The 22875-nt window shown below is 40.9% G+C and overlaps 1 protein-coding gene and 1 pseudogene across 1 annotated transcript in view; both read right to left on the bottom strand.

The window, feature by feature from the left end:
- The window catches only part of LHFPL2 (LHFPL tetraspan subfamily member 2), a 141308-nt gene extending 130941 nt beyond the window's left edge, over window positions 1-10367 (bottom strand). Inside the window, exon 1 of the mRNA XM_039874894.1 lies at window positions 10040-10367. The gene's annotated coding sequence lies outside the window, so the exon portion shown is untranslated. The remainder of the gene's footprint in view (window positions 1-10039) is intronic.
- On the bottom strand, window positions 4259-4377 carry LOC120612665 (uncharacterized; annotated as a pseudogene).
- Window positions 10368-22875: the final 12508 nt, after the last annotated feature.

Genomic DNA, 22875 nt, shown 5'->3' on the forward strand with positions numbered 1-22875 from the left:
TGACAAAGGACTCTCTGATTTGGTCCCATCCAAGATAAGAGCCTCTCTGTAAGAATGAAAGCATATGTCAAGATAAAAACGGAAGTGGAGCCAATGGGATGGAAGCCAGCCTTCCGAACCAAGTACCCAAGAGGCCATGAAAGGAACAGTGAAAGCACCCCTCAGACACCATCAGTACCACAGGTTCAGGAGAGGGGTTTCTAAATCAATGTTTCTCTACACTGGTTTTTCTAAAACCTGCCTTAAGAACCATCTAGATACTTTGTTTAAAAAATACAGATTCCCAGGACCCATTCCTGGCCTATAAAGTCAAAACTCCATGGGTGGGGTCTGAGAATGTCTCTGTCTAGCCAGCACATTCTCATTGTCTGACCCAGCAGAATGTCAGACAGGTTTCAGAAATAATGCTCCAAATGAAACAATAGGTTAACTTTTTAAAACTTTGTAATCACATAACTTCAAAGTCATAGGGTATATGAGAAAATGCAGCCTTAATTGGAGGAAGTTAGAGTCTCCCTTATCTAGTTAGAATTATGGAATATAATCAACATGTAATGTGGAAATCAATGTAACTAAAATTTAGCAAAACAAAAACTCTCCCTTTTGCTTAATCCCTCCTGGAAGACTCTCAGTAACCTCCCTCCCTGCCCTAAGGACTGAAGGTGATCTCTGTACAGCTGCTCTTGATGGCTGGTACAGGCTTGAATGGAAGGGACAGGGCTGAGAGCCCTCCGTCTCATCCCAATAGAGAGCAGCCTAAAGTAACAGGCAACCAATGCAAGTCAGATCCCACAGGTGCCCTTCTGGTTTCAGCCTTCAGCTAACTGTTTCTAGTTTTATCCACATCATGTTTTATGTGCGGCCCTGCTACTCCAAAGTGTGGTCTACAGAACCAGCAGCATCAACGCCGGGGGAGCTTGTTAGAAATGCTGAACCCCAGGCTTCAACCAGGCAAGTTGAGGCAAAATCCGCACTTTCACAAGATTCTAGGTAATTCTTGTGTACATTCGAGTTTGAGGAGCCCTGCTTTAAAGCATGGAGAATGCCAATGTGAGACTTTACCCTCACCTGTGGAACAACCAAGTCATCGGCCCACCCACTTACAGTCCAGACCCCAAGAGGCCTTGTTCCCTCATACTCTTTACTCACATCTTGCCAGTCTTCATTTGTTTTGAGGCCAAATCACCATCAGCACATCCCAACTACAATCCAAAGCCCAACTCTCAGGGAGTTAAAAGGAGGCAGTAAGTACTAATTATCTCTTACATTCTCATCTGGCTCTTAAGTCTGCCTCCCTGAGAAGGCAGGAGTATGGACCTGTGACCACAAACCAGGAGAGACAATTCAAAGTCACACAATACTATGGAATACTGGCTTTCCTGGTCCCAGCACAACGTTAATGAGGTAGAGGTCACGGGTATGATTAGCTTCCTCTGTATCTTGGCACAGACTCCCACCCTCTGCCCTCTGGCCACCTATACTGGCTGATGTACCCTTGGTTACTAAGAGGACTTGGAGGAAGACAAGGGGAGGCTGAACAGAGAATCACCAGCAGACAATCTGAATGGATGATGAGCTGAACATACTGAACAGCATGCAGCCGAGAGGGATAGCCGACACGACAGATGACTGGGTCAGAATTCAACATTATCTATATAGGCTAACAGCCTACCAGAATGAGAAAGCTGATCAAACACACATATATAATCTAGAAGAAATCTATACTGACAGCAATTCTTGTTTTAAAATGTTTAAATATTTTAAAAAACATGTAAGTTATATTGACTACATAGTTGCTGAGAAAGCTAACATACTCTTAGGGTCCATAAGTCTAGTTTCCAGACCAAGGGGAACAGTGGTATCCTGGTAGCACAGCTAATCCCACTATCTAAACAGTCCCCTGGGCACCTGTCCACACAGGTGTATACACAATCTGTCACATCTTTTCATCACCACCACCATTTGGGTCCTCATGACTCAGTATGGCCGCTACACCTGGCTACAGCCCTTTCTGACTTCGGATTATAGTTTAAACATTCCATACATCAGCTTAGCTCCCTTTGATGATGCCCTTTCTTTAATAATAATCAAAAAAAGAACTATATACCTAAGCACGAAGTAGAAAAAACACATAAACACACAAGACAACCTAAGTATACTCATTTACCAAAAGGATTCAGATCAAAAATGACCTACGGCCACCTGTTTGAGCCAGCACACTATGCTACACATTACAGCATGAATCCACGCAGAATCAGTAATTAGGTCAGTAAATTATAAGCTTCTACTACAGAAGAACCCTACTCTAAGAATGAGTAAACGACAGAGTAAATATTTGTTTAGACATTCTTCTCCATGCAGAATCATCTTCTAGGAAAAGCCATTTAAAAAAAAAAAGATGTGATTTTAGATTATTTTTAAAATTGTGAGTCATGTTTTTCTTAAGTGTACATTTCTTATACAAATGGTAGTCATTTATAAAAAAAAAAAGAAAAAAGAAAAGGCTGCTTACTAGTAAATTTGTAGTTTCAAGACTATCCAGTCTTTTGCTTTTAATTTGGAAATTTTGATCCCTATGGGCAAGAGAAACAAGTTTAAAATTTTTAAGAGGTTAATTTGTCCTGAATAAGTGTGTACCATGTACCATTCACCATGTACCAGGTACCATGTACCATGTACCATGTACCATGTACCATTTAAGATTAAGTGAGGCTACTATCTATGCAGTCACAGCCATCCTGAAACAACTGGCTAACTGCCTCAAAACTGGAAAACAACATGTGAAATTCAGCCCAACTGCAGCCTGCCCCAGGAGAAAGGAAGCTTGAACTCCAGGTGCCCCTGACAACACAGCTCAGTGTGGAAAGAAAGAAAATGCTGAACAATAGAATCAGTAGAGGAAAAAGAGCCCCTCTAATTTTCCGGGCACATGGGGAGGTTGCTGCCAAAAGAATATTTCAGATCTTACTGCTGGTCCTACTGAACACTGCAACAATTTTTAAAAGAAGAAACTCACATGTCAGTATAGTACATTTTTAATTCCATACTTATCAATCAGATTTAATTCAGTACTTATTAATCAGACAGATGTTTATACATATATAGAAATGAAATACCTTTTAGATCAGTTACAATGTTTATGAAAATATATAAAATGTACCCACAAATAAGAGTGAGTTCTTCCCTGCTGTTTGAAGGAAGCTGCCCCATTCTGGCTTTGGGTCACAGCACCCAGTCCTGATTCCATTTTTCTAGCCTTCACGTATTAGTTATGTTTATAACAAACAAGAATTTCAATTTATTTTTGAAGACAGAGATCTGTTTCACAATAGATATACCACAGATGTTAGAAGATATACAATGTTGTGGCCAAAACTGCTGATAGTTTTATACCAAAACAAACAAAACCAAACCCAACTGTGCTGTTCTGATTTTAAAAGTAAGATGCTACTTACAGAAAAATCTGAAAAACAAAAATTAAAAAAAAAAAAAAAAAAAGTAACCTGTAACCCCACTAGCCCAAGATAACCAGTTAAAATTTTAGTCTACATCCTTCCAGTCTGTCTGTGGCCACCAGCTTTCCCTTCAGTGGTACCCCCAATTAAGCAGGCATGGGTGAGGTGCGGCATTATTGCTGGTTACACAGACTGACAATGATTGATAATCCCCATGGGCCTTCCCCTAAACCTACAGCAATATAAGGAATAATGGTTGTGCACAAATCAAATAGCATGCCTGCAATTCAACAAGCATCCATTGGGGTCTACTTTGCACCCTTTTATTTATTCCACAAATGAATGAAATTCAAATTAACAGCAATAGCCCTGGAGGGCCTTCAAAAGAGAAGGCCAATAAGCCTTGCCCTTGTGGACATGAAAACAAAAGTTAGTCCTCCTAATACAAGTTCTCAAGGTGACTACATATTCAGTTCTGGGTAAGAGCCCTCTCCCTGGCTTGCAAATGGTGGCCTTCTCCCTGTGTCTTCATATACAGGCCAGGAGAACCCTGACCACCCTCCTAAGGTAGAAAAATTAATATTGGAGAGAAAGGGTTGTTGAACAGTTGTAGATTAAGACCTGGGAACCACAAACATATGTGCAGATGTCACCAGCAATCCAGGAGTCTCTGTGAGTCTGTACACTTTTAAGATCAGAGAGATTCAATCCACAACAGAACGTTTTTCTTCTTTTTTTTTTTAAGGCAAGGCAATCTTTGGTTGATCTTGTCAGCTTACAATTTCTTATTTTTTTCTTTTTTACGCCTACAGCACCTGGTCTTCCAAGGTGATCTCCCATCCAAGTACTAACCAGGCCCGACCCTGCTTAGCTTCCGAGATCAGACAGGATCGGGCTTGTTCAGGGCAGCATGGCTGTAGACCACAACAAAATGTTCTTAGTTCCACAAAGAGGGAGTGCTTTAAAAAGCCACACATTTACTGTTATAACACCCTAGCTTCATACATCAGCCTGGGCTGCAAATCCTTACTGTATTACCCTTACACAGCCCAAAGCCAGGCAACCTGGTTATACCTTGAACTATTCTCTGTAAGTTAAGAAGAGATAAGAATTGCTTTTACTGCTAATGTCATCTCAGTATGTATTAAACATTGTTTGTTATGAACCAGCCAAAACCCTCAATATTCTTCATTCAAATACTATAACTGGGTACAGAGTTCAGTACCTATTATTTTAGAAACCACATGAAGAGTTGGAAAAGTTAATTTGGGTGCATTGTCCCAAATGGAACCTCAAAAGTTCACCCCATGTAAACAAGTTTTATTTCATTTTGACTGATATATTTTTAAATAGTATCTATAATACCACTTAATACATGTGTTATTGAAACCAGAACAAACCCACAGGAGGAAAAGCCAAAATACAATGAGGTTCTCCTTTCTACCTGTCAAGTCTTAAAGTCAAAGCTGGATGTTTCTCTTGACCTAGCTGGTGGTATTACGGTTAAACTAAGAAAACATGCAGATAGCATACCTCATTAGCTATGCCCAGTATTTTGTGGATACACACAAAACTAATTTATATTCTCAGCAAGTGAAGGTCATCTTACATTTCCTTAAAGATAATATATACCTGTATATTAGTCAGCTTGGGCTGCTATAAGAAAATACCAGAGACTGAGAGACATAAACAACAGACATTTATTTTCACTGTTCTGGAGGCTGAAAGTCCAAGATTATGGTGCTATCAGATTTGGTTCCTGGCGAATTCCTGGCTTGTCGATGGCCGCCTGCTCATTGTGGCAGAGAGAGAGAATGCTCTGGTCTCTCTTCCTCTTCTTAGGAGGACACTAATCCCATCAAGAGGGCTTTGCCCTCATGACTTCATCTAAATCTAATCACCTCCCAAAGGTCCCACCTCCAAATACTATCATGGGGGACTAGGCCCTCAACACAAGAACTTTGGACATTCTGTTCATAACGTATGTGTGTTAGGGGGGTATCAATTTTATCAGTTATACATCCTAACTTTTAAATACGTTCAGAACCATTCCATATACATTCTCCTTTAACCATCTCAGCTCAAAATAATATAAATAGATCTCACCAAGTCTGCAACATAACACCAGTAAGTATCTGGTCATTTGAGGCTAAGGTTAGGGGCTTGATTATCCCCAGTTAGGCCTGCTGAAAGGGTTGAAAGAGAAAATTTCAGTTACAAGGACACAGATTAATTACTCTCACTCTGAGCACAATTTAGTAACCTGACCAGGCAACCACTTGCCACTACTGCAAAAATAATTCTGTTTTTCATCTCTAGCTCCAGAACTCTCCTCCTACATGTGTATCCAACTCTCTGCTGGATCTCTCTGTCTGTCTGTCTGTCTGCCCGTCTCTCTCTCTGGGAGCCTCATGATTCAGTTTTGGATTCAGTTGAACTCATTACTCCTCACCATCTCCTGCAAACTGAGGTTCCCCATAGCTGCTTACCTCAGTCGACGGTGCCATGACCCACACCAGTCACCCTGGACTCCCTCCGGTAAAGTGCCCATCCCCGGGAGATGACTGAGAAAATGTGGTCAGTCTCTCCAGGACTCTCCCCCACTCCCTCACCAAGTGCCCTCAGGATTCCTGCACTAGCCTCCCAGCTCACCTTCTGCCCCTGCCCCTTGACCTTCTTGTCACCCAGCCCCCCTAGTGGTTACCAAGTTCTTTCTAAAGCACAATATGATCATGTCATTCTCCTGCAAATTATCCATCTTCCACACAGCTTTCGACATGAAGATCAGACTCCCCAGCTCAGCGCCCAAACCCCTACACTCTCAGATACTGCACAACCTTGCCTCCAGTCCAAGCAACTACTGTTAGTGCCCTTTTCAAGCATTCCAGACTCCAAATGTATGCATTATGATTGCATTGCTGTCATTTTAAAAGTAATGAAAAAGAAAAAAAACAAAACTACAGAGGTGCAAGAGGAACCAAGTATCCACCCTTTCCTTTACTCTTTAAGTCACATCTTCTACAGCAAGAGTCAAGTGTTATAAGTGCCAGACCAGACGCTTCCCAGGACACAAACTGGGTTTTATAATCCAATGATCAGATCTGACCTTTGATTTCTTCTTTGCCTTGCTAAGACAGAGAAGTCTTCCCTCTGAGAAAATTGCTGGGTTTTTTTGTTTTCTTTTGTTTTCTTCCACAGCATGTTGGCTTGTGGTTCTGCCCCACCAGAGCTCAAACTGGGCGCATACTTTTATAAAGCACAGAAAGAGGCCCCCTCTTCTCCCTTATCTCTATAGAGGACCCATAGGACTGACTGTCCACTGCCACCACTTTCAGCCAGATTATTTCCTTCTGATCAGGCTGGCTTGTGGAAGAGAAGCACACCTGGCATGCTGATTTTCCAGTGCAGGCTCTTTTGAATCAAAAAGGGAGCTTGCACGGTTTGCAGAGGTCCTTCGCACACAGGGCTTGCTTCTCCACCTACAAGGTGAGCTCTGTGAGAGGAGAGGCCTGCTCTTGGTTCTTGCTGTGTTACCAAAGCCCAGAACAGAGCCTGGCCTATGGGAGAGGCGCCATAGGTATTTGCTGAATGACATGATAAAAAAAAAAAAAAAAAAAAGGGTGATTGAGCAAACAAATAGACATTCTTCCCCAATTAGAAAGACAATATACGGCATAGTTCCCCAGCTAAAAAAATACTGTTTTCCTAAGAATGCCTTTTGTTCACTCTGCTCTTACGTACAACCTTTGTAAAAACTGAGCAATGTATCATTAATCTCAAGAGATACTTTAAAGTTGCTTTTTGGAATAAATTCTAGAGATTAGATATATACTTACTATTTGTATCTTTCTAAGAGCAGTAAGCACTGAGTAAAACATTGCTTTTAGAATTCCCAAGACAGGCACTCACCATGTCTACCAATAGTTTCCTTATTTTTCCTCAAATACAATTTGGATATGTACTTTGGTGAGACCTGGAACCAGCCATTGCAAGGGGGAGTGAGGCCTGGACTTGTAAGCCACACCTGTGCTCCAGCCTTCGGATCCACACAGGCCTGCACTGTATATTGCCTAGAACTGGAGTCCCAGAAAAGGCTCACAAGAATGGGCCAAAAGCATGCAGCCTGCAAATTCTAGAAAGACCAAATGTTTTGGGGTGTGGACTGCCGGGCTATGGGTACAGCCTCAACTCGGGGTCTGCCGTAAGCAGCCATTACCCACTTTAAAATTACTTAGCCTTGCATTCCACCACTTAGAATGGCACTGCTTTTTCCTGGGCATTTGAAATACTTGACAACCATCATTAACGTTTTCTGAGCATTTACTTAGCCCCAGACACACCACCCTAAGTGCTATACAAAAGCAATTACAGTTATTCTGCAAAGTGATTATTTGAATTGAACTCTTATCACCACCATTTTACAGACACAGAAACCAAGGGTGAGAGAAATTAAATAACTTGTCGAAGGTTGAGATAGTGACACCTCCGGGAATTAATTCAACAGCCTTGGGTCTCCTATTTTTGGTCTTCGACTTTGTCGATTATTTGCAATAACTAAATTGAGAAGCTGTATACATTGTTCATTAAAAAAAAAAATGTACTTTTCTATATGTTGTTTTTCTATCTTCTACCCTGCTCAAACATTATAGGCAGTAAAATCTCTTTCATTCATAAGTCCACACATCTCCGTAGGCAGGTGCCATCAATTTTGAGGTAATCCACATGGATTAACAGTATACATCTCTTTTTCCAGAAGGCATCACTTTGCACTCATTCACAAAGATCCTTTTTTCTTATATAGACAAATTACTGGTTCATGTTTCATGACTGAAATTATATTCAAGAATGTTCATTTGCAGTGTAATTATTCTTCCTAATTGGACTGGTCTGAAGACAAATGATTTCCACTCCACACCCCCATTATCTCCAGCAACACATAATATCTTCTTTCTGAAATAAAATATTTGCTGCACCCTTTGCAAACCACAACCAGCCACACTACCTGCTCTCTGTGTGACCACCCAGGAAAAATAGTATTATAACATAAGGCTTCTGGTAGTACTTCAAACCTCTTAAACATTATTTCATCAGAATCAGATTTCCGACATAGATTAATAACAATCCTATCACAGTATGACAGGAAAAAAAGAAATGAAAATCTTAGGTTTTATTTCTTTTCTCCATATTGAAAATATTTAATCTCCCTCATTTCTTTTCCCTCTTTGAAACATTTAATCTTTTCATACCTTTTCTCTAAAACATTTCATTTCCCCACCAGCATGTGTTCCCTATCTCTTAAATTTGAAAGAAGTCGTTTCAAAGAGGACCAATAGGAAAGAATCAATAAAACACAGAAAAAGCAAAACCAAAGAAATTAACGTCTGATCGTCACTTAAACCTGGAGGGGGTGGAGCTCTCCCACGAGTGGGTGAAGCAAAAGCAATGAGCAGAGGAGAAAAATCCCTTCAAACTCGGTTACTCCGGTTTAACTCCCAGGACGAGGTTCTAACAGCTCCCCCTACCCCCACACCTCTCCTCCCTCTGGCTCCAACACACACTCGTCTATAGGGGCCGCTTTGAGATTTCAAACAGTTCTACTTTCACATGTGGGTCACTGATAGCAACCTATATGCATGCACACAATCACAGTAGAGAAAACGGGAAATACAGGAAATCGGGTGGGAGCGAGGATGGCGGGCGGCGTGCAAAGGAGGTAAGCCTTCGTCTCTACTCCCATTTACTCCCACTGAAACAGCTCATTGACGCTCCTGAAACTCACGCCCCTCCTGAAATAAGAGAAATGCCGAACGGGGTTGAAAAAATCTCTTTTGCGTTTCTGGGTTCAAAGAACACTAGACCGCTGAGTGGAAGGGAAAAGAAGAAAAACTTTGTGCCTAAAAACATTCAGAAACACACACAGAATCTCCTCTCCTGTCCTTCATCCCGTCCCATGGGCTCAACTCACTCCATCCTAGATGTGGTCTTCCCCATTCCACGCCCACCTCCTTCAGCCCGCACCCCAGATCACTGCACTGCCCACAAAAATGCAGCCCAGATCAGAGAAGCAGCTGACGTCTATGGCCGGCGTGCCCCACACGCCACAGACCAGGCCCCGCGGGAGTGACCATGGGGCGGCCCCCCAGAGGCTGTACCAGGCGCACGGAGCTGCACCCAAGACCTGCGCGCCGCCGTGCCCGCGGGCGCCGCGGGTCCAAGCCCGCCAGCGGCGGCGGGAGAGCTGGGCTCGCGCCGGCTCCCGAGCAAATCGCTCTTCCAGGCACAACTTTTTTCCACGTCTGCTGCCGGCTGCCGGGGCAGGGAGAGCAGAAGTAGCCGTTCCCTCACGTTCCCAGCGTCCATCACCCGTCCCGCTGCACCTCCCCGGCCCGGTCCTCTTCCCTTCCCGCAGGCTCGGTGGGCGCGGGAGCGGAGTTCCCGCGCCAGCCGCCCTGCACGCAGCCAGGTCTCCGCCAGCGGCGACGGTTCCGCCAGCACCCGCGCGAGTGTCCCCCGCGGCCCCACCTGGCTGGGGCTGCAGGCTTTCCCTCCCGCAGCGCGCGCGGGGTCCGGCGGCTCCAACTCACCCGCCCCGGCTCGGCGTCTCCGAGCCCGCAGCCTTCCCCAAGCCGGGGCTTCCCGTTACGCCTCCTCGCAGCCACCTCTCTCGGGTCCGCGGGCAGCTCCGGGGAGGAGGAGGAGGGAGGAGTGAGGAGAGGAGGGGGCGAGGGAAGGGAAGGGAGTGGGTCCACGGGTGGGGGAGGAGGAGCAGGCGAGGCGAAAGCGCCGACCTGGGCCGCCGAGGGGCTAGTACGGAGGGAGGAGAAAGAGGGGCGGGGGCAGAGAAAGAAAGAGGCCGCCGAGCCTCCCCGCCCAAGACCCGGCCCCGCGCCGCTGCCCAGTCACCATCGCCGCCTGCGTCCGGCTCTGGGGCCGGGCGTCCGGGGGGAGGGGTCGGGGCCCCGGGCTCTCCCGGCGCGGGGCGGGGCGCGGGCGGGGGGCAGACGAGGCCCGGCCTCCGGAGGGGAGTGTCCTGCGGGGCCCGGGAGGGTGTAGGGGAAAGGGGATCCCCGGGAGGAGGGGCGGAGGCCCGGGAGCCTGGGAGTGGGTCACTGCGACCGCCCGGCGGCGACGGCGCCTCCCGGAGTCCTCGAGGGTCCCCAGAGCCGCGCCGGGGAACCTCCGGGGACAGTTTCATAAAATCGTCTCAGGAGCGCCGAGAGCGTGCACAGCCCACCCCGGGAGGCGGGCAGCGGCGAAGTCGGAGTCAGGGTGAGAGGCTGGACTCCGGCCGAGAGCGGGCCCCGGAGCGCCCGGGGCACTTCCCCAGGCCAGGGCCTCAGGGGAAGAACGTCCGTCGGGTGGTCCCGGGGAATCCAAAGCGGGAGAGTGGGCTGGGGCTGCCTGCTGCCCCATCCTCACCTTCCTCTACCAGAGAGGAGGCTCCGGGCATCCGTGCTCCGTGAGTCTCTGGGTGAAGAAACTCAATGCAAACAGTCACAAAGAATATTCGTAAATAGATTGCTTGGGGTACTGAAACATCTTCCTCTGCATTTAAAATACTGTCGGGATGAATTTCGAAGGCGCTTTAGCGGACAGTCTGAAAGGCATCCTTGCCCTGAGAGGGCACTCTCTAACGTCCCACTACCACTCCCACGATGGGAGCAAAGATCACAGAATAAAATGGCCATGAATCAACGTGACAATATGCCTTGTGATTTAAATGGCTGTCCAGCATTTAGCCAAGCAACCCCTTCTTGTGTTTTCTTCCTGTCTAATTTGCTCTTGTCCCCAACTTCTCAACCTATATGGACACCTTTATCCATCCAGTCGCCTGAGCTCATATCCCAGCAGTCAATTTGAAACCTCTCTCCTCCATTGCAAAAGCTGCTCCCATTGATTCTTCATTTTTAAGGTCTTTCCAGTTGCCCGGCCTTTTCACAACCACCTTACTGATTCTCAGTGTTCAGAGACTTCATAGCTTCATTGGCCTCCTCCTTGGTTTCCCGCTCTGGCATCCATCTGCACATAGTTCTAGAACACGGCTCAGGCAGCAGGCCACTTTCTGTTCTAGAAGCAGTCTGGGGTACTCTGACACAGAAAATTCTGTATTACTGAAAAACTTTTCTATTCAAAACCATCCACTTGTCGGTTCCCTGGAGCCTAGCGCTCTGGCCAACCCAGTATCCTCCTCTCCCTCCAGAACGTTCCATACTGTATTCATGTGGGAGTTGTTGATGTTCTTGCCAGAACGAGAATGTTCTCTTCCATTTTCTCCCACAGCCAAATCCTGCTTATCTTTATTGAAAATGAAGTCTGTAGTACATTTCTTCTATAAAAGGATGTGTGTGTTCTTCCCATTTTTGAAATCATACACTAGAAATAACAGGCTTATGGGAAAAAATAGGGTTAGGAACCAACGACTCAAAATCTATGTAACATTGCAACTAGAGCACTAACAGAAACAGCAACCATTCCAAAAAACATACCAGCAGAGTTTATGAGCCATGTTAATTCCTAATTAATATTACAGTAAATATAAATATAGAACTTTACTTTTATAAAAAAGTAAAGGTAACTGATGAAGAGATTAGAAGTAGAATTGTTTGAGGCTGCTGCGTTAGGAATATAAGTACAAAATGTACAAATAAGAAGTGAATTCTCCCCTCCCAGAAAGCCCTTCCTTACTGAGCTCATGGCCAAACCAATCCAAGATAAAGTTAGAGCTCATGGCCAAACCAATCCAAGATAAAGAACAGAGGGTGACTGGGCATCAGGCATAGCACAGCACTGTGTGTTCTCCACAGCTTACGTTCTGTTGTGTTTTGCTTGCAGCTGCTGTTACTTGGTGGTGTAGAGTTTGAGGTGCTGAGAACAACTGCATGTGAACCAACACAACCACTTCATTTTACTAATATCCCTTTCCTACATATCAATCACGGATGAGTTCATCTGTGTTACATGTTCTCATTACAGAAACATGCTGGTAACAGAGCAGACTGTACTTAATTCTATGCTTAGAAAAGTATTCTGTACTTCATTTCACACATCTATTGAGCATTTACTGTATGCCAGGGACTGGTGTAGGCACTTGGGATATATGGGTGAACAAAGAGAAAAACAAAAATGTCTGTCCTCATGGACTGTGGGTACTTAACAGGGCATCACAGATAGTCTGTATTATTTGGTGGTATTATACGTTTCATACATATGTAACTTGAATTGATGCCTCATGCATATTTAATCTCTTTGGGGGCTAGAGTTGAGCCTTATATCTTTATATCTTTCACAATGTCTGACAGTAAATACTTACTGGCAAATGTAAATTAGGGAGTTTACACTCATTTATACTCCGTGCAATTTAATTCATAGGAAACCACCTGGGAAACAAAGTTTTCTCAGAACCATGTTTGTTGCTATGTGGGCTAAAATCAAAGCAAGTATCTCAGATGGATCATTTGGATCTAAACAATAGATAAATTACACTGAATAGGAAGCAAGACATTAAGGACAGGAAAGGAAGGGAGAATAGAGAAGGAGAGAGATGCTAAATGATATAGTTCAAGAAGAAAGTACCTGCTAAATTCTCTGGAAAGGCAAGCTTGGGGACAAAAGGATAATAACAAGGAACTTCGGATATTGTGAATGCTGCTTCTATCTTGTGCTTCAGCCGCATTTTCAAGAAACACTTACTTAAAAGGCATAAGTGAGGAGGAAATTATAAGAAATGAAAGGGAACCTGCCAAGTTTGGTCAAATGACAAGGAAGCCTTGGAAGAGATTAATTATGAGCCACTGGATAGGTCATAAGGTAAAATTACTGTGCTGCCTGGCTAAAATGCTGTGCTTCTGAACTTACTTGCCTGTGCAGATCACTCAGTCCTCTGAACATTATACTCCACCTGGTATAACTTACATCAACAGGGCTAAATATTTTTTCACATGTGAACACTTTGTTTACTATTCTGAGTGTGAATCTGCTTAGAATTTAAGCAAAATATGCATTTAAAACATATGATATGTTTTCATGATTGTCAGCATACCAAATATTGATTAGTTTTGCTTATTCATCTTCATAAAAACCTACCTCTTAAATCCACTGCCTTCTCCCCAATTTTGAAAGATTAATATTTCCTTAAACTATGATCACAGAATTTCAGTGCTAGAAACAAACTTGGAAATCAATGTCTTTTGAAAATCACATAAAAAAATAAACAATTTAAACTGAGAATTTTTTCAAGGAAACTAGCAAAATTGCAGTTCACCATTTGGGGTTCCTGTGAAAAATCAGTCTCTTGAAATTATCATTCTGCATTTTTAGTCCATGGATCTAATTGTACAAAGGAGCCATCTAAAAGTATAAGAATCCATTTTCCTTGACAAGTACATGCTAAGAAATGGCAATTTTGAGCACAAAAACTTGAAGAGCTCTACTGATTAAAAAGGGCTCTAGGGATTAAAAATCCCTATGTGAGACAGAAGCCATCTTATGGACTACAGAAATGGCCTGGCTAAAGTCTCAATTTCTGCTTCCAAAGGTGAAAATGAAGCCTGTAACAATTAAAGAAATTTCTCTGTTTTTTTTTTTTTTTTACTGGAAGTCCATTAACAAGGTGCTAGTCTATCTGATGAATGAGGATAGCTAAATGTCTCTAAGAACAAATATTACAAGTGCTAATACGCACAAAGGATTTTCCAATAACCACATAATGGGAGGGCATTAGGACCGAGTCAGATACCCAGAGCCATGAGCTTCTAATGAAGAAAATGTCAATGATCTATAGAAAAGACTGCCTTTTTCCTCGTGCATCTATTAAAGACACCGTTATTTCTCCATTCTGGAGCCTCAAAATATACTCTGGCTTAGTCATGAAAGAAGTAAGTGCACAGAACTGTGGGTATTTGCTTTCTTCTGATGAAAGCTGGCCCCTTTTATCTTCCAGCCACAGTCTCTTGGCCTTTCTTTCTTCTATAAATGAAGCAATAGTTTTAATTCACCACTGACTTCTTCTAAAGAAATAGTCTGCTTTTCTGCCTGTAGTTCCCAAACTAGACTCTGGTGACTCTGGTTAAACTCAAACCAAGAAGGTGCTTCGTTCATTTCCTTCTATTATGTCACCACTACCATAAACAAATCCATCTGGCCCTCATCCAACTGAGCTTACCCCTGAAGTGAGGTGGAAATTTCCATACAGTGAGAATGTTTTACTGCAACATTATAAGTTGCATGCAAATTTTGCAACATTCTTAGGTGCTCGACACATAAATGGAAAATTCAATTCACTGAATCTTTATTCACTCCAAGTCTTCACCTGCAGACATTTTCCTGGATTACAAAACTTTCTCAGAAGAAGTACAATATACGAAGAAGCTTGGCGAATTAACTGTCTTAATGGTATTCATGTCAGGCATAAAACCACCCAGAAAAAGCCTGCTTTAGCCCTTTATAACAACAATGCTGTGCATCTTGTCCCTGACTTGTGCTTTCAGGAGCTTTATCTTTTCTATTATAAATTGTGTGGCTCTCAAAACCTCTAAGAGGTAAAGTTTCACTATTACTCTCACTAGAATGAAATTTGGAAAATACTCAGCATGATTCAATAGCAATGCTAAATGAGAATTTAAGGACATAACTGCTGTTCTTTTGCATCATGAAGAGGATACCTGTACCTAATCTGGCCCAGACTGAAAAACCTAGTCTCCAATCTGAATGCCTTGCCTATGAAGAATGTTTTTTCTTTTACTCTCTCTTCCAGTCCTCTTCCTGGAAATAAGAAGCACAAACATGTATATCTCTAAGACTAGCAATTCTTGGGCACCGTATTTTCACATAGTGCTAGAAGGAGAAGATATATTATTTTCTATTGATAATAAAAATACTGAGTAATATTGTAACATGTATTCTGCCTACTTCCAAATGGCCCTGGGATAACTTGTTATTTAAAATAACAGAAGAAGGTAAGAGATCCTCTTCCCAGGGTCCTGGTTTATCATCGGTGAGCATTAAATTTAGCTCTGGGCTTCCCAGAGTCAAGGCAAGAATGACATACAATGAATAATATAGTTCTCATGATCTGGTAAAAGAATCATAGTTGTTTTTCAAGTTAGGCAAACTTTTTCCTGGCACTAACTTCTAAGAGGAATTGAATCATGGAAATCATTACATAAGAAACACTGGACAATCTAAACTTCTAGGTGCAGCATCTTCACTGAGAGAAAGCAATAAACTCTTGCCCTGCCGAGCAGAGAGGGTAAAAAGTTAACAAGAGATGACAGAATTGTCTAGACTGTGTTTCTGTCATGGCTGAAACTGTGTTATCTAAACTTAACTTCTACCCAGACTCTGGGACCCGGAGGATACTCTCTGTGCCCTCAATTAAGAGAAGAAAAATAAAGAAGCCTTGTCTTAACCAAATTGTGAGAAAAAAAAAAAAAGCCATTTCTTCATTGACTTCACAAATGTTTTTCAATTCTAAATCTCCTATTATTTCTCAAAAAAACTCATTTGTCAGCTATGACTTTTGTTTATTTCAGAACAACTTTGGGAAGGTTTTCAATGAAAATAAGAATTAAAGACGGGTCCAATCCACAATTGAGATTAGTTCTAGCTTTTTCTCCCAACAGAATGGCATTGTGCTACGCAAATTATACAAAATAATGCTCAATCACTTTTGAGGTCATATATGTGAGAATAACATAAGCCATGAAATTAAAATGAATTATAAAACTAGTTTTTATTGTTGAAGAGTGATTTCCTTCACTACCTTGTGAAATTTTGCTTTTAGATAGCTCTCAAAATAATTACAAGTGCCTCTTTAATTTTCTGGAGTGTCATGAGAAAAATGTTTGATGTTAATGAATTCAAGTCCCTCAACTGCTTTTGGATGTAGTTTGTGCTAACTAGATGTATAATAAGTAAAGCTCCTAGTTATGACAAGACCATGGGCTCTGGATTTCTAGGGAGTGTATACGAATCCCACCATTAATTTAAGTGATTTTAGACAAGTTACTTACCCTCTCCAAACTTTAGTTTCCTTGCCTTTAAATGAAGATAATACTGTCTATCACAGTGGGGTTATTATGACTCGTCCATGGTTGTTATTACAATGTATGTGAAGGTGTCTACTTTAATGACTAACATATAATGATTTGTGTACAATAAATGTTTATTTCTTCACCTTGACATCCATATTCCTGCAAAAAGAATTATCTCCCAGTTCAAAAAGACCACTCTTCCAATTTGCCAATTACGTAGCTTTCCTATAATGGTTTTATTTGTTTGTTTGTTTGTTTGTTTGTTTAATGATATGGGAATCAAAACACTGTGGTACTGGTGTAAGGATAGACATAGAGATCAATGGAGTAAAATTAATAGTCCACAAGTAAACTCTCACACTTATAGTCAACAGATTTTCAACAAAAGTACCAAGACATTTCAATGCAAAAGGAATAGTTTTTTCAACAAATGGTACCGGGACAACTGGATATACACATTCAAAAGAATGACTTTTGAACCCCTACTTCATACCACACACACAAAAAATTAGCTCAAAATGAATCATATACCTAAATGTAAGAACTAAAACTATAAAACTCTTAGAAGAACACATAGAAATAAATCTTTATGACTCTGATTTGGGCAATAATTTCTCAGATATGACACCAAAATCACAAGCAAACCCAGAAACCATAAATTGTCCTTCATAAAAATGAAAAGCTTTGTGTGACAGAAGAACACCGTCAAGAAATGGGGGACTACAAAATGGGTTAAAATATTTGCAAAACTTGTATCCGACAAGGTACTTGTATCCAGAATACATAAAGAATTCTGGCAAGTCAATAATAAAAAAACAGCCCAATTCAAAAAATGGGCAAATGATAGGTATTTTTCTAAAGAATTCTATGAAAGGCCAATAAGTACCTGAAAAGATGCTCAACATCATTAGTAATCATAAAAATGCAAATAGAACCACACTACAAATACAACCAGTATATGAAATAAAGAAGACATAATAACAGGTGTTAATAAGGATGTGGAGAAATTAAAACCTTCATACATTGCTGGTGGAATTGTAAGCGGTGAAGCTACTTTGAGAAATAGTTTGACAGTTCCTCAAAAGGTGAAACACAGAATTACCTTATGACCCAGAAATTCCTCTCTTGATATATACTGAAGAGAAATAAAACCCTGTCTACACAAAAACCTATGCACAAATGTTCAAGTTTGTTTATAATAGCCCAAAAGTGAAAACTCAAATATCCATCAACTGATGAATGGACGAACAAAAACTGGCATATACATTCATTTACTTATTCAGCCATAAAAAAGAATGAAGTACTGACACATGCTGCAACATGGATGAACTTTGTAAACATCATGCTAAGTGAAAGAAGCCAGTAACAGAAGACCACATATTGCATGATTCCGTTTATATACAATGCCTAAAATATGCAAATCGATAGAGATAGAAAATAGATTAGCAGTTGCCTAGGGCTAGGGTGGAGGTTGCGGGTAAGAGGAAGTGAAGAGTAACTGCTAATGGGTATGGATTTCTGGGGGTCAGGGGAGGGGGGAGAGCAACAAAAATATTCTAAAATTAGGTTGTGGTGATGGTTGCACAACTCTGTTAATATACTAAAAATCACTGAACTATATACTTGAAATAAGTGAATTTTATGGTACGTGAAATATACTTCACTTAAAAAAGAAATTAAGAAAAATGATAGGAGAAATGGTTGTTCTATCAACAGCTAGGAATAATTTTCGAAAAAATTTGCTAAACCCTTACTGTGTATAAGGGGGATACGAAGACGACTAAGCATGGACTCCATTCTCAAAAAGCCTAAAATCTAGTGGATGGATGCAGTTCAATGAAGATCAATCCATATTTTGATTGCCAGTAGGACCAGAATTAAATAAATAGCTGTGATACATAGCATTCATATAATACATGATGCTGAGCATTGTACTTAGCTTAGGGACATTAAGTTTGCAGGCCCCGGTATTCTACAGGCACCCATTTTGGAATGAGAGAGAAGATCTAGGTAAAAGTGGCAAAGATAAAAGCAGGTGCCACTGGAGCCCATCAACACTGATAAGGAGTGGTGGAAGGGGAAAGTATTAGAGAAGGCCCTCTGGCAGTTATGACATTGTTTTCAGAGGTAGGTAGGAATTCACAAGGTGAAAGGTAGACAATCCACTCAGACAAAGGAAACTGCATGCACAAAGGCCCAAGAAGCACCAGAAAGAACATGGCAGAAGAACACATGGAGGAGAAAAGTGAGAGATAAGAAGAAATTGACTGGGGGGTGAGGTGGTGGGGGTGGATATTAGTGGGACCACCAGAGATCCTATGAGTCACATTAAGAAATTCAAATCAAGGTCCCCAGGACGCCATTGAAAATTTTAAATCTCAGGAATGACTGGATCTTGTCTTAGAAAGATTGCTCTGGCTACTATGTGAGGAGATGGATTGAAAGAAGGTAAGACCAGAAACGAGAGACCTATCTTCCAGAGAGCGGGAATGAGGACCTAGGTTGCTGGTGGCAGTGGGCTTGCAGCACCAACTGAGTGGTCAGTGAATGCAAGGAGGTCAAGGATGACCTCCAGGTTTCTAGGCTGGATAATGCAAGGCAGGTTGTGTAAGCCACAGAGGCAGCAAACATTGGACAAGTGACCAGTTTCCAGTGGTGGCATGGTGAATGTGACATAGCCCTCAAATTAATTGAAAGGGCCAGAGGCCACAGACATGCAAAACTGGAGCTTCTCTTCTGGAAACTTGAAAGGCCAATGTCAAAATCTTCCCTTTGCCACCACATTGTGGAGTTGGGCCTGGCTATAACTTCTTTGGTATCCAAGACAAGGAGAGGCCTTCAGGCACTGGAAGATACCAACTTCTGTCTCACTCACTCGAACTACACAAACATTAGATAGTGTTGATAAATCTAGGCATACTGAAAGCTTTCCAGCTAAATGAAAAACAGGCTGTGGGAAACACTCTTCCAAGGGATTTCACAATCCAGGTACTGAAGGAGGCTGGGAGACTCTCTTTAGAAGTTTTATCCAGGTTGGGTTGAATCAAATATTGTTGTCATTTATTATGGGGACAAGTGAAATCTACCAGTGGCCTGGATCGGTATTCTTGGTAGGCATCACCTCACTAACTAGTTCAACAACTTAATAACAAGTAAAAAGAAATGTTCCCCTTTTGAGTCATTCTTTTGCAATTATGCAAAATACTACTCTGGAAACCTTTATAATATTGTAAACCAGAAAAAGCCCTCAAATCCTAATGGAATTATTGATTCTCAAATCAAAATAAAGCTTCTGTGCAACTCTTAATGCATTTATTGATTGCTGATGGGATCAAAATTAACATGGAAAAAATAATCGATAAACACATCCTAAAAATAAAGTTACATCGGAAACCTTCTCTGTGTCTTCTAATGTGGGATACTGTCAATGCAAAAGAAACATGAACTTTCTTTGACCTACTGGAAAGTACCTACTTAAACATAGATAAAGGACAATATGATACGCCTATTCAAAAATAAGCAATTATTTACAGTGCATTTTAACCTCAGAGACCTCAAAAGGCAAGTAACATGTTTACTGATAACACAAAAGGAATTCAGGAGAAACATTTCAAATTTAGAAAACAAATTGTTAAATCTTTCTTATTCTTTGTCTAAAACTGGCTGTGGTCCAGAAGTATAGCTTCTCTTTCTCTTGGCCCAGAATCTCCAGAAAGCTTCCAAGCTCATGACATTGTAAGCAAAGGAAATTTGCCAATGCCCGAAAGTAGCCATGCCTGCTAACTTTTTAATCTAAGTGATTGTGCATTTACTGTGTTCATCAAGGAGCTAGCTTGTGAAATCATTTTGAGAAAAAGTATTTATTTCTCTCACTTCTCAACATTGCAAAATAAAGCTATTTAATAATGCCTGTTCATATGTATAAATTGAATTTTGATGACTTCACAATTTGATTATATTTTTTAAACCCCAAATCTCACAAGTCTTTATGGAAATTATTAGTAATAGTTTACAGTATTTTACAAAGTACAAACTGCAGCTCTGGTGGTTCAATTATTATCTCAGGCCCTTTCAGATAGTGGTGGAGTGAGAGAACCACACATTGGTTTCTTGTCTCACAGTTTATTTTTCAAGCCCTAGGTAAGACCATGATTTAATTGCTGGCCATTTTTTTAATAAAGTAACCTAACCAAACACTCTATAAGGCAGATAGTGAGTAAATGCTTTTAAAATATTCATTTCTGGGTTTCATTTTATTTATTTCTTGAGAGAACTTAAGTTAGAATATATCCCCCGTCAAGATAAACTCATTATGAAATAATTTGTTAAGTGGGAAGTTCTCGCTTACTCTTCAGTTGATATCTCATGACCAATTTACAGGCAACTCTCAAGTGAAAGGGTAAGTTTGACCTCCACCTCATACCTCATAGAACTTTTAATTCAAAATGCATTAAAGATGTAAATCTAAGAGCCATAACTATAAAACTCTTAGAAGAAAATCATAAGCTTAGATTTGGCAATGGATTCTTAGATATGTCACCCAAAAGAAACAGAAGAATCGCTAATTTATATTTCATTGAAATTTAAAACATTTGCACATCAAAGGACACTTCGAAAAAAGTAAAAAAGATAGCCAATAGAATGGGAGAAAATATTCACAAATTATATATCTGAGAAGGGTCTAGTATCTGGGACATATAAAGAGTTCTTAAAACTCAATAACAAAAAGATAAAGAACCCAATTGAAAATGGGCAAAGGATCTGAATAAACATTTCTCCAAAGATATACAAATGACCAATAATAAAATGTTCAACTTCATGAGTTATTAGGAAAATGCAAATAAAAAACATAATGAGATACCACTTCACACCCACTAAGATGACTGTAATTTAAAAAAAGGGAAACGATATGGAGAAATTGGAACTCTCATACATTGCTGATGGTAATGTAAAATGATGCATTCTTTGGAAAACAGTTTGGCATTTACTCAAAAAGTTAAACATAGGGTTAAAACATGATCAAACAATTTTGCTTCAAAGTATATACTCAAGAGAACTGAAAACAGGTGTTCAAACAAAAAGTGTACATGTCTATAACAGCTTTTATTGTGAGTGGAAAAGTGGAAACAAACCAAATGTCCAAGCCAAAAGTGGTATGTCCATTCAATAGAATATTATTAAGCCACAAAAAGGAATGAAATTCTGATACATGCTACCATACAGATATTAAAAACATGCTAAGTGAAAGAAGCCAGATGCCAAAGATCACATATCATATGAGTCCATGTATATGAGATGTTCAGAATAGGTAAATCTATAGAGACAGAAAGCAGATTAATGGTCGCTTGGGGCTGGGGTTGGGGGGCAATGGTGAATGACTGCTCATAGGTATGAGACCTCTTTTTGGGGTGATGAAAATGTTCTCAAATTAGATAGTAGTGATGTACACTACTATCTAATGTACAACCGCATGAATGTACTGGAAGCCATGGAATCATAAACTTTAAGTTAGCTAAAATAGTGAATTTCACTTTATGTGAATTTTTTTCTCAATTAAAAAAAAAAAATCTTTTCAAAACCAGAAAGTGATTAGTGAGAAGAGTAACATCATTTTATAATTTTGCAAATCTCTTTTATGGATGACTTAGAAGAGAGTTGGAAGTTTGTATTTGCTTCTGCATTCAAGCTGTTGCATTATTGTTAGGTTGTAGTAAATAAAAAATTCATCCTCATATAGATATATAGTTGAGAAAAAGATTTTAACAGTCTTTCTAGATAATTATGCATGTTCTTTTCTGATATGACATCAAAATTCAACAAGTGGTAGTTTTTAAGAGGTTAGTTATAATGTGGAATCTGAAAACCAAACCAATTAACTTTTTGTATTCTATTATATTAAAATTCATTGGTTTATCTTGCAGAAGTAAAAAAAAATAGGAGACTGAAAGGTGGTAAGGGTTCTTTTGTATGTATGTAACACTGATTTAATTTCTATAAAGAAAACACGGAAAAGGATAATTATTATGTTCAGGTTATTAATGATTAGCAATGGAGTTGTTCAGCTTTAAGGAACATCCTATGTTGAGTGACAAAGAGAGATGTACTGTCCATCCACAAATATTGTTCTCTTCTATATGCCAAGAATTTGGCTGGGTGATAGGAGCAGAATGCAGAAAGGAGATGGTAGGAAGTACACAACATAAACCTCTGCCTACTTCAAACGTTTGTCCAGCCAGGCTGGGTCAGGGCTGCTTTCCCAGGATGGGGAGTGGTGGTAGAGAGAAAACTTCACAGCCCAGCCAGCCACCAACAGAACGCAGACATCTTAGAGCAAGCCTGAGAGGCCTGTGTCATTGTGCCACAGGCACAGTAGGTGCTCAAAAATCCTT

Source organism: Pteropus medius, unplaced genomic scaffold (assembly GCF_902729225.1).
Source record: "Pteropus medius unplaced genomic scaffold, Ma_sr-lr_union100, whole genome shotgun sequence".
Classification (NCBI taxonomy): domain Eukaryota; kingdom Metazoa; phylum Chordata; class Mammalia; order Chiroptera; family Pteropodidae; genus Pteropus; species Pteropus medius.